This window comes from Mesoplodon mirus (genome assembly GCF_964341445.2).
Source record: "Mesoplodon mirus genome assembly, contig: HAP1_SCAFFOLD_1055, whole genome shotgun sequence".
NCBI lineage: Eukaryota > Metazoa > Chordata > Mammalia > Artiodactyla > Ziphiidae > Mesoplodon > Mesoplodon mirus.
Window position 1 is genome coordinate 60911 of NW_028295005.1, and position 20606 is coordinate 81516.

The following is a 20606-nucleotide window of genomic DNA, read 5'->3' on the forward strand; positions in this document are numbered from 1 at the left end:
ACTCATTAAGTTCCAGCTATACTGGCCCTCTTGATGTTCCTGAAACACATCAGACTTGTTACTGCATCAGAACCTTTGCACTTGCTATAACTTTTGCTGGGAATACACTTCCCTCAGCTCTTTGATGCTTGACTTTTCATCTGACAGAACTCAGCCCAAACGACATCTCCTGAGATAAATTTTCTTTGACCATTCTTGATAAAAGAATGCCTCCAGGGCTTCCCTGGTGGCGCAGTGGTTGAGAATCTGCCTGCTAATGCAGGGGACACAGGTTCAAGCCCTGGTCTGGGAGGATCCCACATGCCACGGAGCAACTAGGCCCGTGAGCCACAACTACTGAGCCTGCGCGTCTGGAGCCTGTGCTCCGCAACAAGAGAGGCCGCGATAGCGAGAGGCCCGTGCACTGCGATGAAGAGTGGCCCCCACTTGCCAGAACTAGAGAAAGCCCTCGCACAGAACTGAAGACCCAACACAGCAAAAATAAATTAATTAATTAATAAACTCCTACCCCCAACATCTTCAAAAAAAAAAAAAGTCAACCTGGAATCCATTTCAACATGGAATTGACAAATAACAATTCTCACCTGATACTAGTGATTCTTGTTTAAAAAAAAAAAAAAAGAATGCCTCCAGTCTTATGTTTGTAGGTCCCTTATCCTTCTTTTTCTTTACAGCAAAAATTATGATCTGTAATTATATTAATTCATTAGTTTGCTTGTACATTTTCAGAATTCCCTATTATAAGAAAAGTTCCATGTAGACAGAGACATTTTGCTGCTTGTTCGCTGATGTTTCTACAAAGTCTAGAACACTACCTGGTACACAGTAAATCCTCAAGAAGTATTTGTTGAATAAAATAGAATGAATGAATCTCCAATTTACAGATAAGGAAATGTGGTTCTGAGAGTTGGAGTCACTTTCCCAAAGTCTTACAGGGTTTCTACAGATGTTCCTGATTTTAAATCCTACTGACTTTTGCAACAGCAAGGTACTGTCTAAAGAGATTGAAGTGTCAGACAGCAGGCAGGGCGAGATGACATGCAGGTGTTGAATTCCATCGTGGACACAATCAAAACCAAAAAGGCATATTGATCACACTTTCCCCAGGGAGCCCTGAATTGCCAACGGAACAAGATAACTTGAGAAATCTATTGATCTCCCATTTTTGTTATGCTGTACAGGTGACAAGGATCAATGAAGATTTGTACTCTTCTACACGTGACCTTGCGACCTAAATTTGTATTTCCACCCAGATTCCCAAAACATTGCAAAATGCACAGCTCCGAGTGCCCACACCTTATGAACTTAGTGTCACCGTCTGTGACAGCTCTGCTTTCCCAGCTCCTGTCAATTTAGAGAAACGTCTCCCCGTCCTCTCCTGCTTCCTGCACAGGAAGCTAGCACGCCCCACCCAGCTGTCCTCTTACTGAGCGTCTGACACACTCATTGGCCCACAGCCCGCAGAGGGGTGGGGCTTCTGTCTCCGGTTGGGGGCTCTTCAGAAGAGATCTGAGGTCTGAGCAGCCCAACACTGCTGAAGCTCTAGCCCTCTCCCGGCTTCTTTCACTGAGCCTGTGCTTTCCTGCCTGCTTTGTCTTTCTTTTCCGGCTCAGCTTGGGACAGAGGATCATTCCAGAGGAGGCTCAGGTCTTGGATTTTAACGGCAGTGATGGAGAAACATGAGAATGTTTCCTGGATCTACCAAAAGGAACTAGAAGATCCATTCAAGAAATACCTGAACAACACTGATGACTACCTAGCTTTGCTCTGCGGGCCTCCACGCAGCCACCTCTTCCTGCCAGTGTCTGTGGTGTATACTCTGATTTTTGTGGTGGGGGTCGTTGGCAATCTCCTGGTGTGCTTGGTGATTCTTCAGCACCAGACTATGAAGACACCCACCAATTATTACTACCTCTTCAGCTTGGCTGTCTCCGACCTCCTGGTCCTGTTTCTCAGGATGCCCCTGGAAGTCTATGAGATGTGGCGCAACTACCCCTTCCTTTTGGGGCCCGTGGGCTGCTACTTCAAGATGGCCCTCTTTGAGACGGTGTGCTTCGCCTCCGTCCTCAACATCACCACGGTCAGCGTGGAGCGATACGTGGCCATCCTCCACCCGTTCTGCGCCAAGCTGGAGAGCACCCAGCGGCGGGCCCTCCGAATCCTCGGCATCGTTTGGGGCTTCTCTGTTCTCTTCTCTCTGCCCAACACCAGCATCCACGGCATCAAGCTCCGCTACTTCCCCAATGGGTCCTTCGTCCCGGGCTCTGCCACCTGTACGATCATTAAGCCCATGTGGATCTACAGTTTCATTATCCAGGTCACCTCCTTCCTCTTCTACATCTCCCCATGATGGTCATCAGTGTCCTCTACTACCTCATGGGGCTCAAAGTGAGTATCCAAGCTGGCTGCAACCGTTATGGCAGCATCCCTTCTTTTTTCTCTTACTCAAAGTTCGGAGAAACAATTAGAACTGGAGAAGTTCAGAATTGGAAGGGAGCATAGAGAAAAATAGGATGAGCTCAGAGGGGAAACTCGGAAGTTAAAGGACTGGATTCAAATTGGACAAAGAGTAACCACAACTATAACTCATTTCCTTTAACTCACCTTCCATCGTTCTTCCCTCTATACCTGTGGTTCTCAAACCCAGGTGTTCCTACAAATCACCTGGAAACCTCACTATGTGTACCCATGGGCAGGTCGCTCCCTCCAGGAAAATCTGATTCAGTAGGTCTGAGGTTGAGCCTCATTTTAAATAGCACAAGGCAGCTGCCCATGGAGAGACTGTTTCACACCCTGCTGTCTCTTTCCTGCCCTCACCTGCTTTGCCTGCATTGAAATTTTCCTCTGCACCAACTTGGTCTGAGTGTAAAATAAGCTATCCCTGCCTATTTTATACTTCAAGACAGACAGAGTTTTAAAGTCAGACCCTTCTTTGTGGTTGCTTTGATCCTTTGGTTGAAATATCAGATTAAAATGTAAAAATATGGCCTAAGTGAGATCAACCTGGACTTCTTTCCAACAGGTGGAGACTGAGGGATGAGGAATTAAACAGAATACATAAAATAGATTAGAAGACAGTGTGAATAAGAGATAGCTGGAATTAATAGAATATTATTACTTAGTTTGCAACATTTTATAATTAGAGCTTTCTCTCCTGGGCTCATCATGGTAAACCGATTTCTTTCTTTTCTCTTTCTTTCTTGCCTTTCTTTCTCTCTCTCTCTCTCTCTCTCTCTCTCTTTCTCTCTCTCTCTTCCTTCCTTCCTTTCTTCTTTCTTTCCTTTCTTTCCTTTCTTTTTCTTTTTTCCTGCATCTGAATTGTCTGAAACTGTTGTTTTGCTTTTGATGAAGGTAGGAGTGAGTCTCTATGATTCCTTTCCTGGCATATTCTGCAGCCAAATTCATAGAGATGAAATCTAACGATGACAATTTTATACCCATTTAATAGGTAGGTTGTGTAGGAAATAGTCATGAGACCACTCAGACTCCCAGGTCTGAAGCTCACATATAATATGCCTTTAGGTAAAGCCCCTTAATTCTTTCCTGGAGTTAGGTTTCACATTTATAAAATGAAAAGGTTACATCAGATCATATCTAAGGCTCCTGATAGCTCTAACAGCCTGTGATTCCTTAAAAAAAAAAGGAAAGGAAAATCTGTGAGTGGGAAAAATGTGAATTATAAATGAAAGGAAAACAAAGCAGACATCACATTCACATCATATGTACCAAGATGGCTCTGATACCATGTATTATGTGATAATTAATATACTCTCATCTCAGTGCATCTCTGAGAAAGGTGTGTGTCAGAAACGAGTGCTCCACAGATGGTCCTTTCAAATAAATACTGTGCCTAAGCAGAGTGGCAACGTCTAAGGAGAAAGAATAGATTTTAAGTACAACAGATGTCTGGACACAGGACTAAATCTAATCAGGCAGAGTTATGCCAGTCTCCTGGAGGGCTGGCCCCTGTAATTCCCAGAGACAAGTGTCAACCCAGACTAGTTTACAGTCATCGTGTCTTTAGAAAGCCCTGTGTATCCAACTGTGGCGGAAAGGACTTCTGCAGGATTCCAAATATCATGAGCCCTATGAGAAATATCCATCCCAAATTTATCAATACCATCTCTTCAAACAGCAAACAATCACTTGCCTTGGATCAATTTAGAGGAGATATTTAACTGTGAATAGGAAACACGTTTCCTCCTCCAAGCAATTAATTTAAGTGTCACTTTGGTTTGTTGTCATGAATCTACAGCTACCTTGTATCAGGAGCTCAGTGACAACTCAGACAACAGCTTAGAAACCACCCTAGTTTGCTTTGTGTGTGTAGAGCAACTTACAGCATCCTATTCTCAGGAAGGATGAGGTGTTACCCAGAGGACACCAGGAAAGGAACTATTGCTTAGAATGTCACTTCTATAGTAACATTTAATTTAAAGACCTCTAGACTAGGAATCAGAAGTAGGCCTTAGTCTGTGGCATTGGTCTCAAGACCTTTGCACCTTCTGCTCTATTTTTGCCAGAAATGTTCCTTCTGTCTACTACCACAATTGTTTTTGCCTTTCTAACTCCCACTGATCCTTTAAATCATACTTCACTCACACTTCCTCCAGGAAGCTCTCCCTGATTCCCTAACTACCTGGTCCCTCTCTAGGTGCTCATGATTCTTAGCAATTTCCCATCATTGCATTTATCACAATTTATAATTCTATATTTGTGGGTTCCTTAACTTCTTCCTCTCCAACTCGACTGTAAGCTCAATGAATGAGTGAATGTGGCTAAATTATTTCCTTTATTGCTGGACTTCAGCTTCTCTACCTTCAAAATGGGAGACTTGGAAACATTGTCTCAAAAAGCCTTTTTGAGCTAAAAGATTTTTGAAGAGATTCAATCAATTCTGAGGAGTACTGATTCTCATGGCAAGTCGAAAGTTATGAATGACTGTGGGCCCCATTGCATTCAGAAGGCAGAAAACCAAGACTGATGTAATCCCAGGACCAGGGAAGAAGGAGGGGAACAATATGTATGCTCAAAGCTGAGCAATCAGAGCTGCTTCATCGTTACAGGACACAAGTGTCCACCGAGCTGCTCTCCAGGGTTCGAACATAATGGAGTTGGGAAACAGGCAATCCCAGGGCAAGTTCCTTTCCACCTGGGAAGCTCTCACCTAGTCCTTTTATCTCCCACATGCAGCATTAAAGCTTGAGCCGAAGCCGATGGATTATGAATTGTAGCAGAATTCAGCCAGGACAAACAGGGTTGGACTGATTTTTTTTAAATAAACAGATTTTGTTCAGATTATAGAGATATTTACACAAAAGCTATGATTATATCTTGGTATCCTAAAGCTATATAAATGAATCACAATCTATATAAATGAACAGCTGGTGAAATGATTTTAAGCAGTATAAACAACTGATCAGGATTATACATCAATCTGAATGATAATCAACCTCACGTCTCCCCTTCACCTTTTATCTTATGTAAAAATAACTAAAAGGAGTGAGGTAGGAAGAGTTCTGAACTTCCTATAGAGTGATGACCATTTTCCTCTCCTATTTCTGTAAATTGACTTTTAAAGTGTTTAGGGGTGGGTGAGAATAATTAATGGATAAATATCTACTCTACCAAATATCTGAAGAGAAATGAAATTATTCAACAAGAAATAAAGCAGCATTTAATGTTGGCTAGACAAACGGTTTGGATTCTATTCTACTATGTCAACCCCTTCAAATTCTGCTGGAACAATGTATAATATGCATAAATATTCTGTTTCTGACTCTTCTTCTAGTTGGCTAGTTGTGTCACTGTGACCTAAGGAAGCTGAAATGTGATGATTAATAGACTCATAATTTTTCTTTTCAGGGCAAACTAAGCTGTACAAGAAGCCTGTTCATAAAAAGATTGTGTGCACCATTTGCTTGCTGTTTGATTTAAGGAAATTTTTCCCTGGGGTGGAGAAATCCCCAGTGAGAATTGTTAGAGCCACCGAAGAAGTGACTAACAGATCTTAAAAATCTTTCTTTGTTCTTGATTATGGACTGGAATCAAATAATGGAATAACTATCTTGTAATAAGGACAAAATTTTTTAAATGGTATGAAATCATTAGAACATAATTGAAGATGAGTTAGGAAGATGTGCAGTTTGATGCATTGCTCTAACCTTCAACACCAGTGGTTTTCTTCTCAGTGTATCTGGATGCTTCTTTGCATCAGCACGAGTACAGCTTGTGGTGAATGGTACCATGAGAAGGAGAATTTCTAGAAGGGACTCAGTAATACACATGAGTGGGCCTGCAGTTATAAATAAATATTTCATAAAAATGCCTTTCAAGTAAACCCAGGACAATAATCAGAACCACAATATATGAAACTTTTTTTTTTTTTGGCCATGCTGTGCAGCTTGCAGGATCTCAGTCCCCTACCCAGGGAATGAACCCGGGCCATGGCAGTGAAAGCCCGGAATCCTAACCACTAGGCCACCAGGGAACTCCCAGAATCACAATCTATAACTTACTGAGTATCATGTGCCAGACATTGAGTTAAGAACTATACCTGCATTATTTTGTTTTACTATTATATTAATAACATCACCTTTAGTTCGCTCCCATTTATTCCTAATAACTGCACAATATTTTCCCCTATTTCGTTCAAGTTCTACGTGGCTCCAAAGGGTCAAGTCTCACAGAACTTTAATCCCTCACTTTCTGAAGACACAGGTATATGTAGAGAACACCAATATATCCAAGAGACAGATGGCCAGTTTTGTTAATCATCCACATGGATACTTCAGGGCAGTGCAATGCTGAAAGCAACCTGACTTCTAGGAGCCTACATGTTTGTTAGAGACAGGATATTGATCTGTTGAACTTTGGAGGCAACTATTAATGATCTTTTCTTCCAAGTCTTATTTAATTTTAAATACCTTCTCTAAAATATTCTGTAGGGACTTCCCTGGTGGCACAGTGGTTAAGAATCCACCTGCCAATGCAGGGGACATGGGTTCGAGCCCTGGTCTGGGAAGATTCCACATGCCATGGAGCAACTAAGCCCGTGAGCCATAGCCACTGAGCATGTGTGCCACAACTACTGAAGCCCACGCACCTAGAGCCCGTGCTTGGCAACAAGAGAAGCCACTGCAATGAGAAGCCCATGCACTGCAACAAAGAGTAGCCCCCGCTCGCCACAACTAGAGAAAAGCCTACATGCAACAATGAAGACTCAATGCAGCCAAAAAGAATAAAATAAATAAATAAATTTATTAAAAATAAATAAATTAATTAAATATTCTGTAAAAATGCCATCTAGCCCAGGAAGCTCACTGCATCTTAGAGCATTCTGTTCCACTGTTGCACATAACCACACTAATTTCTTCTCTATCTTGAATCGAAATATGTCTCCCTATAATTCAATAAATTGATCCCAATCTACCCTGAGACTATATAAAACAGGTTGAATTTTCCTTCCACTGATGGTCTTAGTTTGTCAAGACTTACTACATTGCTAATGAGGGAACTCCAACTCAATCTGACAAAATATGAAAGAGAGCATAGACCTGAAAAATCCAGAGGGAGAGCTGGCTCTTGGGGAAGATTAATCCAGTAAGACACACAATGTCAGCAAGGACTAACTTTATTTCTGTTTCTTTGCTCTTCTTTCTATGGTATTGGTTTCAACCTCCAAATCTGCATAGCAGTCCACTGGTGGCTCTAAGCACATTCCTTATGGTGAGGAAAAAACAAAAAGCTCCCTCTGGTAGTTCCACTAAAAGAGAAATGAAACTTTCATTCCTAAATGTATAAGCAAATATCTGAAATCTCATTGGTCTCAATTATCCAATCACTGTGACTGAAGGATAGCAGCTAAGTTATCTAGGGACTAAACCTGTATCTGGAGGTGGGATCATTCCCACCCAAATTAATGACTATGAAATGGAGAAGGAGTAAATCAACTAGGAAAATCAGGGCACGATTGGTAAGAGAAGGGGAGAATAAATGCTGGAGAGCCAATCAGCAAATATATACTATATTATCTTCTAGATATATGATGGTAGTTTATCATGAGACCTTAAAGCTTTTTTTATCTGGCTGACTATCACCACAAATTAGAAACATATGAATTAAAGAGAAAAAATTCACAACTAGATGAATGATGTAGATCTTCAGTGGTAAGTGAGTTCAGAGAAAGGAGAGGACAATGGGCTACAGTGGCCACAAAAGTCTTCCAGGAGTAGGTGGGACTTGAACTGGGCAAGAGAGATGGCATGTACAGGAAATGTTAATATTTGAAATTTTCAGGTGCTACTTTAAGGATCACCATATCTTCCAACAAGGAAGAGTATATTTTAACATCTAAACTCAAAAACACATATACCCTTATGGGTAATATTTGTAAAGCAGAGTTTCCCAAATTGTGCTTCTCAAGATGGTACCAGGTGTTCCACTGAAATGCGTTGGGAAGAGTATTGTTTAGTCAAAGAAGCACTATCCCCTTTGAGGGTGGGAGATGTGGGATGTGCAAGGTAGGGGTGGAGGAAAGTTGATACATTGTCCCCCATGGAAATGTGTAAAGTCCATTAGCATTTTAAGGCTCTGAGATGACCCAAAATAAAGACTATAAACTTCATGAAGCAGAAATAATACCTGATTTTGTTTTCTACTGCCTACCCACCGCAAGGCAGAGGGATGTCATTCTTTTTTTTTTTTTTTTTTTTTTTGGTATGCGGCCCTCTCACTGTTGTGGTCTATCCCGTTGCGGAGCACAGGCTCCGGACGCGCAGGCCCAGGGGCCATGGCTCACAGGCCCAGCCTCTCCGCAGCATGTGGGATCTTCCCGGACCCGGGGCACGAACCCGTGTCCCCTGCATCAGCAGGCGGACTCTCAACCACTGCGCCACCAGGGAAGCCCCGAGGGATGTCATTCTAATAGATGTCTAATAATTATTAAATAAATGAATGGATAAATGAAAAAGCCTATCTAACATTTTTTAACTTCAGAATTTCTTATTTTTCATGGAATATCTATTAATATGCTACAAAACTAGGGTTCTACCGAGTAGCATAGGATAAATGGTTGCCTGGAACTTGGCCACAACCATCTATCCAGTTGAGTTAGGTGACCTTGATCCAACTCCACCTCCAACTTATTGTTAAACATATTCTTACATGTTAACAAATTCTTACATTTCTTTAAGTCCAGTTTTTTGTCTGCAAAATGAGTGTTAGAGTCACACTTCTCAGATCTTAATGGGAGGGAAAAATGTTTCCCTTTCTTTATGTCTCTTTGCATTTCTCTTGCAGCTGAAGAAAGACCAACCCCTTGAAGCAGATGAAGTAACTGCAAATATTCAAAGACCATCCAGAAAATCAGTCACTAAAATGCTGTGTAAGTCCTCCATTTTGTATTTTGCTTGTTTGTTAAAGTAAAGGAGTTATATTTGGTATTGATCAAGTACTGCTGGGATCTGGATCAAAATTCTTCTGAAACACAGTGTCATGTTCTGATCTTCCATGGCTTACTCAAGCACCTAGGACCTGTCTATTTTGTTCTATTTTCGTTTGTTTTTTTTTTTTTTTTTTTTTTTTGCGGTACGTGGGCCTCTCTCTGTTGTGGCCTCTCCCGTTGCAGAGCACAGGCTCCGGACGTGCAGGCTCAGCGGCCATGGGTCACGGGCCCAGCCGCTCTGCGGCATGTGGGATCTTCCCAGACCGGGGCACGAACCCGTGTCCCCTGCATCTGCAGGCGGACTCTCAACCACTGCACCACCAGGGAAGCCCTCTAGTTTGGTTTTTAAACCTCAGAATAGCACTCTAAATCGCAACCATTGTAATACACTCTGTTCAATGCTTAGTAAATCATATCCACTCTAAGAGCCTTTAAGTATCTCTTTTCCCCCCTAAAATGAGCAGGTGGTTCTTAACCGATTTTGTGTTATGGGTTTCTTTAAAAATATTGTGGAAACAGTGAATTCTCTGCTCAGAAAGTGTACAAACGAACATACATCAAATGGTTTACAATCCATTTCAGGGGGATCCTGAACCCCCTGATACCCAAGTTTGGACTCCGTGGGATCTTTTACTTCCAGGATAAGGACTTCTGGCTAAGAATCCTTCTAAGTAGTCATTCCTGCTATGACATTGTATGATTTTATGTAAACGGTGCACTCTTTTATGTAGATAAGATATTTTAAAACACATCCAGGCACTGATCCACACTCTCCCAAAAGAATGTTATAAAAATATATGATCCAACTGGTCTAATGAGATACCAATCAATTAGAGAAAGGAGGTTTATAATATACTTTCCAAGTCACAGCGTGAAAGTTGGAAGAAACAAATCCTCCAGGCGAATATGCATATGAAACACTCACTGTAACTACGTGATGTCTATGAACCAAAAAAAAAAACAACAAAAAAAACCCATAAACCTGTGAGGTCACTGTATGTCTTTTCAACTCTACTAATCACCTTCTTGAAATTTTTTAGCCCCTGTTAGCACCTGACTTTCCCTACTAAGAAATCTAGTGTCTTCAATATTTCTCCCCAATTCTCTTTGATCATAATCTCTCTGATCATAATCTCTCACAAAAGGACATGAAGTGTACTCACATTAAAGTCACAATGATAAAATATACTGTGAACTATTTGCCTTTGGGGACAGAGAGTTTAATTATAACACGAATTAAATTTTTAACTAGAGGGAATTGTAGGCAGTAGTAAGCAGATTAGGGACTTTTTCTTGGGAGGTAAATTCAGAAGAATCTTCCAGATATTCCTGAAACCACATCATGCAGGCAGACAACTTACTCTGAGTATTTTAATGCCAACAGGAAACATATGTACTATTTACTATGCAAAACATCAAATGTGCTCTTGAGTACAGAGAATTGTAAAATGAACACCAAAATACCCATCACCCAGCTTTAAAAGTTATCAGCTCATAGCTCATCTTGTTTCCTCTATATCCCTGTCTCTCCTTTAGCCCCTACTAGATTATTTTGAGGTAAATCTCAAGCCTCGAAAGGAAAGGAAAGGAAAGGAAAGTATTTTACAAATTCAGGAGAGGAAAAAACATACATGTTTATTTTTCTGGAGAATAAATGCCCCTTAGAGAAACTATGGTAGCACCAATCTCTGTCTTGGGAGCTGAAAATAAGAAACTGGAAGGTGCAACTTCCTGTAAATCTGTAATCATTTCAAAATAAATGTAAAAACAAACATAAAGGAAGTGGAAGGAATTCCGTGCTCTAGCAATTTATAATATAATAGACACATCCCCACTGCAGTCCTAAGATGCTTGTATTATGCTCATGGTTGTTCGACCTTTCTCTTTCCCTTGGTGACTTACAGAATTTTAAATGATTAAAATCATAGAAACTTCTGATTTTTTTCTAGAAAAACAAGATAAATTCATACTATACTTCATAGTTTGTTATTAATCTATAACTTTAAAGAACACCAAATTGCTTGAACACAATCATTTTACTTATATATCCAGTTTATGTGATTCCAACAGTCTACGTGCAACATAATTTATTTTCCACAATAGAATGTTTTCAGAACTTTGAATACATTCAATACTATTCTAAATATCCTGAAGGAAACTTACATTACACAAGAAATCGTTTACAACCATATGGACAACTGATTCGCAATCCTATAAACTTCATTCTTATGTTTACATATTCTATGTAGAGTCTCTTTAGGATCTAGTTGGCCTTTAGCAATTATAACTTAACAAAGATGGAGGGGAAATGCTAGAAGGAATGGATGAACTCAGTGTCGGCACTGCATACCTATTCTCGCTTTGACTGCCATTAATTCTCCCCTTCATTATCCTTTTCCAGTTGCCTTCTTCTTAGTGTTTGCTATCTGTTGGGCCCCATTCCACATTGATTGGCTCTTCTTCAGCTTTGTGGAGGAGTGGACTGAATCCCTGGCTGCTGTGTTCAATCTCATCCATGTGGTATCAGGTAAAATTTAGCTCGTTTGGGTGTATCACAGGTGTCCAGGTAACTGCAGCTTCTTTCTTCATCTTGCTTAGAGCAGTAGGTTCTATTTGTATATACCAATTTCTCATGGGGATCTGCCATACTGTAATGAAGACACTAGATTTTTATTTTATTTAAGTATTGATTAGGTATGTTACAGGTTCAAAAGAAATACGCCATATTACTATTTGAGACACTACTTTATGAAAGACGTCAACTCTAAGCTTGATGATTACAGCAGGAAAATGGTCAAAGGAATGATTCCTTTGGTTTTCCTTTCAATGGCCATGTGATTTAGTTGGTTCTTATTTATTAAACATCCATGTCCCTGAAATCCTGTATTGTCTTCAGCAAGTGTTAGACCCTCATGAAAGTCAGCCAAAGGGTATTCATGGGGCCTCAAGGTCTGCTTTTAGGTTACTTTAATGCTGCTTGTTAAAGACACCACAGAATATGAGAGAGAGTGGTTGAAAGGTTACTAAATCAGGGGACCTGGATTTGTATCTCAATACCACCATTTATATTCTGAGTGATACGGAGAATATGGATTCCTTCTTGCCAAAGTTTCCTCAACTGTAAGGTGGCAATAATGCCTGCTCTATATACAACACAGGCTGATGGTAAGAAGCAAATAAAATAATTGCTATTGAAGAACTTTTTAAGCTGTAAAATGCTATAGCCTATCTTCTACAACCATCACAAGTTTGTAAAGTAGATATTATCATCAACATTTTATGGTTAAAAAACAGTTCTACAAAGAAGAAATGACTTGTCCAAAGACACTCAGTTGGCAAATGGTAAAAACAAGGTTCAAGCCTGAGTCACCTAACTTCAAGTTCAGGGTTCTTTCCTCTAAAATGGAGCAAAGAATGGCCACCTGAGTCTTTCTTTCTCAGTCAGTGTAACTATTAGTCTTAGGGTCACACCGCTTCTATCCCTCTACCTCTGCTAGTCACTGGATGGTTCTATGGGCTCTTTATCAAAGACATCATTAAGGAAGAAAGATAAGATCAATTTATGCAAGTTAAGCTCCAGATGTGCACAGAACAAAAACAATAGCATTCATATGCATACTGAATACCATATATATTATCTATTTTCTACAACCATCTTTTTGGTACTCAGCAGGGCTTGTGTACAGTTTATACCTGGACATTAGGACTTTCCTCCATGTTAAACTATTTATTATTCTGGACAAAAAATCAAAACTGTTTATAGCTCTGATCTTTGTGGTTAGTCTGAGAAAATGGGAGTGTTTAAATAATATATACACTACTATATATAAAATAGATAACAAATAAGGACCTACTGTATAGCACAGGGAATTCTACTCAATACTAGAGTGGATATATGTATATGTATAACTGATTCACTTTGTTGCACACCTGAAACTAACACAACATTGTAAATCAACTATACTCTAATAATTTTTTTTAAAAATAAAAGAAATTATTCTTTAAAAAAATTGGAAAACATACAAGGTCACATGAGGCTTGATCTACACTTCTCCAGAGGCATCAAGACAACCAATTCAAGATTCCCAAGTTGTGCATTTACAATAACATTTTCCTGTTAAGATGTAATTTCTCCCTTCCCCACCTTGCCAACCAGATGATATCTAAACCTCTTAAATGCTACCCCAGAAATGGCCCCAACTTGCCTTCTGACCCTCTAGTTATAGTATTTTCATTCATAAACCATGTATTGAATGCTTGTCAAACTGGTGAATCAGGGATTTCTGCACGTTCTGCATTATTCTTGCACAATAATCATTCTATAGCACACTGGTGCACGCTAAGCCTTCTACTTGCAGCACTCTCTCCTCTCTACTTGCAGCACTCTCTCCTCTCTTCCCCAAGATCTCCTACCCATTTCATGGTCTCTCTAGAGTCCAATCACCCCCATTAAATTTGTCATGACCATTAGAGTTCTTGTGTTTATGCCATTATGTGAATTTCCATAGCATGACTGTTGGTATCTCTTTTCTTAACAGATACTGTTTGGTATCATCCTTTTGTTAATTACTGAAGTTAGGCATAAATCTTGTTCTGCAATATTATTCCAAGTCCTTGGAGAACAAAGTCTAAATCCACTACCTTCCAATGTGTCTCAAAGTCGTATAATGAGTTCAATCAGTATTTCTTTATTGAACAAATTAACAGTCTATAGAAATATTCCCCTCCTACACTCCTCCCTGCCCAATTCTGTCCACAGGGCATATGGCACTCTGAATGTCCTGAACTATATAAATGAGGACAACAATGAATGTGTTGAGGACAGCACCTATCGCTTGTTTTATATTCTTATTCTCAGCCCTTCTGTAGACAGTATCTCACTTTAATCCTCACAATAATCCAGGGAGGTGAGTTAAAAAGGTGTTATCATTCCCATTTTACAGAGAAAAAGAAATTGAACTGCCAGTTCTGTCCAGGGTCACAGAATAAGCAAAGGCCAAGATCAGAAACGAAGTCCTCTGATTCTCAACCTTAGGCTCCCCTTGTGCCTTGAGAAAATAGAATAGAATATGGTAATAAAGGAAAAGTGTATATCAACCAAGAAAATGCCAGTGTGCAAGACATTTGGTGGAGGAAACAAATGGAAAAATACAAATATTCAATAAGGTTGGAAATAAGGTGGGAAGAGCCATCAAGGGGAAAGGCTAGGTAGGGAAAGGACATTGGGGAGTACTTCTTTGAAGAGATATTTAGCATTTTAAGGACTCTCAGCAGAGACTATGCCTTGACTGATTTACTATTCCTCCATTACCTGCAGTTTCAAATTATAGATTTAAGTAAAACTCCAATGAGATAAGAAAACATCTCTCTTTCCTCTGATACTTAAGCACCTCTCGTTAATGCTATGGGAACATGTTCTTTGATTAAACGAGTTGGCATCAAAGGAAGTTGCCAAACATCTCAGAGAGATCCCATGCGAGCCTCAATTTTTCCAAGACTCTTTAATCTTCCTGGGTTTGAATCCTAAGTACACAGCTGGTAGATCTGTTCAGAGTATTTTGTATTCTCAATTAGAGTCTTATGTATATTATCACTTCCAAACGAGGCAATCAAAGGGATTCAAGACCTTTGTTAAATATTTATGCTTCTCCCTGTCGTACCTCTCCCCCAGTTTCTCCTTGGCATGTCTCTTAATCCCCTGCATTCCAGGTGTCTTCTTCTACCTGAGCTCAGCTGTCAACCCCATTATCTACAACCTACTCTCTCGCCGTTTCCGAGCAGCATTCCGTAATGCGATCACTCCTTCCTGCAAACAGTGGCACTCCCAGAACCACCCACAGGGGCCATCTGTGCAGCAGAACATCTTCCTGACAGAATGTCACCTTGTGGAGCTGACTGAAGATGTGGGTCCCCAGTTCCCTTGTCAGCTGTCCATCTGCAGCTCTCACTTCCCCACAGCCCTCTGTACTGGACAGGCACTAAGAAATAAACTCTCAAAGAGTTGACATTCCTCTATGGCTCCACACTAGATGGAGGGACATCCCATAATTTACGCCTTCCTATATGATATTAAGGAGGTAAAATGACCCTTAGAACTTATATATCCAATTCTAGTTTTTCTTTTTTTAACAAATGTGAAAATTGCTACTTAAATCTAGATCTAAAACCCAGAACCTCCTGATTTTTAGTTAGCTTTCCACTATCTTAACTGCTTCATGCCCCTTTACTAGTTCATGAAAAGAACATGACTAGCAAAGCATGGCACCTATACTTTGAGTCATTTCCACTATTGGGAATGGTGTGTTCTGTTATTCACACTTTGAATCAGGCTGTCTTTCTTACAACCAGTGGTTCCTGTGAGACACAGAGGGAGACATGGAGAAGCTGTTTATATGATTTGAGGGGTCCATGCCAGTTCTTCCATAGCAAGCTGTTTACCCTACTGCCTCATATTGTGCCATTATAATGTGATTCTTTGGAGTCCTGAAGCCTTTGACTTTAAGAGTCCTCCTGATAACACAGGAATGCTCCTCAGAACTATTATTCCCACTGTTCCAATCCCCAAGTCATTCTCAGACATTCCTCACCAGGGGTGGAATTAGATACAAGTTCTGAAGAATGGGAAGAGGGAGAAGGCTATGGTGGAAGGTCCAAAGAATCAAACCATACCAAACATAAACTTAGTTGTTTCATAATTTGGTCTAGACTTGGATTTCTAATAACTTACGCCATAAGTAGACAGAGGTACGTCTACTGTCTCAGAACAGAGACAAGTCAAATGGTGACTACTGGTCTCAAACCCATGAGTGCCCCCTACTCAATCCTTCATTACCTCTATAACACTGTCACTCATATAATATGGGTAAAATCTACCTTCCAGACTCACCTTCCATTGTATCATCACAAATACTATATAGTTCCACTCAGATTGAATTACTTGCTCTTATGAAAACACACCCCAGTTTCCCCAGCTGCATATATATGTTTATAGAATACCTTCTATATTTCCATTCTCCATCTGATGACCCATTCTTCAATGTCCAGCTCAAAGTGGTTCCTCTTCCATGAAACCATGCTTGATTTATTCAAATAGAAGTGGTATCTGACTTTTCTATCAGTTTATGTCCCTTAAACTCTTTCTTCACACTGCTCTGTATTTCCATGATTTATATTCTTGCTTTGCCAGAATGTACATTTGTCAAAGGCATGAAGTAACCTGTGTTCCTTTTTGCTGTTACTGGAATCCTGACAATATATCGATCACAATGGTAGATGTTCAATAAATATGTGATGAGTTGTCTCACATTCCGATGTACTGAGCCAAATAAACAGCTCCAAATGAAACCATGTTAAAGAGCTGAAAGACGAAGATTCTGTTTCTGACAGGGTCATCTGACCTTCAGTTGGCCGTTTAATCAGCCATGATTATAACGGCATGCCTGCTGTGCCTGCCACGTGAGAAGGCTCTTCTCAGCACCAGGCTTTAGTGATGCTGAAACATGCAAGCTCTAGCTTTTAGTCTCTGAATTTTTGCCAAGTGGAAAGAACCATTCTACTAAAAAAATGAGAATATTGGTCTCTGGCATCATTTCCTAACTGAACAGTCATCTTCAAAGTGATCCACTATATTTTTTAAATCTCTTAGCTAATTTTAAGCCAACTTTAATGAATCTGAATTCTTAGTGATGGTTTATGTTGGTGAGCAGAAATTCTCTGGTCATTTAAGAATTAAGTTGAAAAGACTCAACAAAACAAAACCCTCAAAAATGGAGGAGAAATGAGTTTCCTGCTTGCCTATTGAAGGTCTAGTATGATTATTCTCATCAACGTCAACTCCAACTGACCAGGGCTAAAAATATTGCTGCTGTAGCTGGATGGATAGAAAATGAAACAACACTAAAACTGAAGCTGGTAATTTGGTTGCTTCATTAAAACTTTGCTCTCTTTTTTTCTCCTTGTTTATCTTTTTTCTCTTAAACATTTATATCCAAAATATTATCATTAATTCTTTCATTCAACAAATTTTCAGAACCCATTAGGGAATGTGCATGTGGCATCACCTGGCCTTTAAATTATACATATAATAGAAGAAATGATTATTTTTGAAAATCATTACAAAATTAATTGTTTAAATCTAATTGTGAAGTGTGCCACAAAATCCAAATACAAGTACCATGGGACTATGTAAAAAAGGTGTTTGACCAAGTCAGAGGGCAATAGGTTTAATTAAGCCTAGCCCTAGAAAAGGGAAAAAAAAGTGTTAATTTTGTCTATATAGACATACATACACATGCATATATGTACATATAGGAAGCTTGTATTTAAAAATGAAGATTGAAATATCACAAGTCCTACAGTTAGCTTATATAATAGTTCACACAAAATTAGTAGAATAAAGGGAGAAACTAAAACTAAATTGTTCAATGTTACTCAGGTGAACTCAGTAATGGACCACATCATCTCCTCTTGAATTCCCTGTGATCACTGAATTTTAGAATAATGACAGAAAAGGCCAGATAGTAAACATGATTAATAAAGTATTGGTAATTTAACTTTTCTGCAATGAAATGGTGATTTTGAGCTCTCCAGTCATTCACAAACTTAGTGAACTGAAGCAATGAAATTCCCAATGTTGCTTGCCAAATTACTTTGGCCCAAAGAGATAGCAGAGATTATTAATCTGAGACCCATGGACAAGTTTCAGAGGTAGAAGAATCCCCTGAAATCGTATTCATAATTCTTAGTGTGTACTTTATTTTTTTCTTATAGAGAAGGTTTTATAGCTTTGATTAGCACCTCAAAGTAGTCTATGACTTAAATTATTATAATCATAGTCTAAAGGGCCCTTAACAGTCTTACATAAAGACACTCTCTTAATGTATGAGTTGTAGTTGAATGAAGGCACTGCAGGATAATTAAAAAGCATCATTATTGTACATAATAGTGCAGTATGTACAAGAACTAACTGTTTAGTGGTGTGCTGCCTTGGACTGGCTTGCAAAAGTTTATTATTGCATATTTAGGAATTTTGAGAGGCTGTTGTCAAATGATTGGTAGCTTGAAAGGAGCCCCAGTGGAAATATTTACACCATAGAAATTGGTAAACACTGCCCATCAGAGAGCTGGCTTATCAGCACATGACTATCTATCAGTACGCTGGCAATCTGCCATCTTGCTGGAATATATGTGATTTGTTTGTAGATTAAATCCTCGATAGCATCGTTATAATTACAGACCACTTAAAGCTGCAGTTAACTCCTTGAAAAAAAAGTCAGTGGACCATATTTTGACCAAAGAGGTAAGAGATAAACTAAGCTAAAGCATACTAATTATGACATGAAAGTCTCATAAGCATTTTATAATTAACCTAGAGTGGAAGAATTACCCTTGGATGCTGTCCATTAATATTAGCACAGAAAATAGCAACAGATCTACTTTTCTTCCCTATACATCTGTTTTTAAATATCCCACAGGGTTCATTGTAAAAAGATGCAAAATTTCCACATTCTCTCTACTTGGCTGGAGACCTCATTTTTAAATATGTGGAAAGGTACTATATAAACATTGTAAGGAAGCTTAAGCTTGTCCAGGTTTATGCAAGCCAAGTGAAGGTTCAGTTCATCTAAACAATCTATTCCCTCTCTTTTTTTCATCCCTTTAAATCATTACATCACATTTAAACTCTACATTAGATATACATATATGTTATACTTTGGAAATAGTTTCTAGGTAATGTGAACATTTGAAAGTTTTAACTAACCTAACACAGCCTAGAAATTGTTGCATATACTCAAATTATACTATTGTCCATTAAATATACACACTGTGAAAAATATATATATATATACCGTGAATTTAGTAGGCTAGAATGGTTAGACTGAGCTGGTTAAAAAAGAAAAAAAATCAAAAAGAAAAGCACTTCATGGGCTTCCCTGGGGGCGCAGTGGTTGAGAGTCCGCCTGCCGATGCAGGGGACACGGGTTCGTGTCCCGGTCCGGGAAGATCCCACGTGCCGCGGAGCGGCTGGGCCCCTGAGCCACGGCCGCTGAGCCTGCGCGTCCGGGGCCTGTGCTCCGCAACGGAGAGGCCACGACAGTGAGAGGCCCGCGTACCGCAAAAAAAAAAAAAAAAAAAAAAAAAAAAAGCACTTCATTAATTTCAAAAACGTGAAATTCCTTTTATGTTAAGAAGCCCACGTTAATGCATGATAAGAATGTTTTGTTAGTAAAAAGATATTTTGAAAATATGTCTTAATAAGCCTTGGGTAAACCTTGTTTATTTAAATATATCAACAGAAGGAATATCATAATTTCATGCTTCCCTCCGTAAACACTGAAAATTTTAATACCGATCCTAACTTGATCACCAATTCTTTAACAATAGAAACTGAAATGTTTTACTTCATAACATTCATTTGTACTCTTAGCTCAGTAAGTTCTCACAGCTTCACTAAGAGGAAGGTATTGCTATTATTCCCCCTTTACGGTTGACAAAATAAGGCTTAGCCTCACTTTACGCTTGGGAAAATAGACAAGCAAGCACAAAGTCTGAGTGAGACATACAACAGTAAGTGTTTACACCTCACTCGTATATCTGCAGGGTGGCTGGGCTGGCTCCACTCCAGCTGAGGCTGGGGCACTGATGGGGACCCAGTGGCCACCTGGAGTACGTGCTTCTCATGGCAAGCAAGTCACATGGCCAATCCCAAAGTTAGGGGGCCCAGCAGTACACTCCAATCGCCATGAGATCCTCGCCCCACCAAGGGTGGGAGGTAGAACACTACCAGAGGGGACAAAATGTTGGGACTAAGGACACACATCTAGTAAGCAGTACAGTGAGTATGAACCCAGGACTATCTGACTCCAATGTCTGAGTTCCCCCATTTCACTATACTGATTCCACATGGGACTCTATTCCATCAACATCACTGAAAAAGCTTCTCAGTTTAATGTCATCCCCAAATATTACCTCTTCATTGACTTCCCACTAAATCACTAATACAGATGGGAGAGCAAACACAGAAGTCAAGAGCATGAGTACTGGAGCCAGATGCCTGCGTTCAAATCCTGGCTGTAAGATGGTTAGTTGTGTGACCTCGGGCAAGTTACCTAATCTCTCTGTGGCCCAGTTTCCCTGTCTGTAAAATGGACATAATGACAGA

At 39.7% G+C, this 20606-nt stretch overlaps 1 pseudogene across 1 annotated transcript; it reads left to right on the forward strand.

Moving 5' to 3' along the window:
- The first annotated feature begins 1650 nt into the window (after positions 1–1650).
- On the forward strand, positions 1651–15450 carry LOC309797836 (neuromedin-U receptor 2-like; annotated as a pseudogene). The gene is made up of 4 exons: positions 1651–2388; positions 9301–9385; positions 11847–11972; positions 15155–15450. The product of its transcript is annotated as a neuromedin-U receptor 2-like (transcript).
- The last annotated feature ends 5156 nt before the right edge of the window (positions 15451–20606 follow it).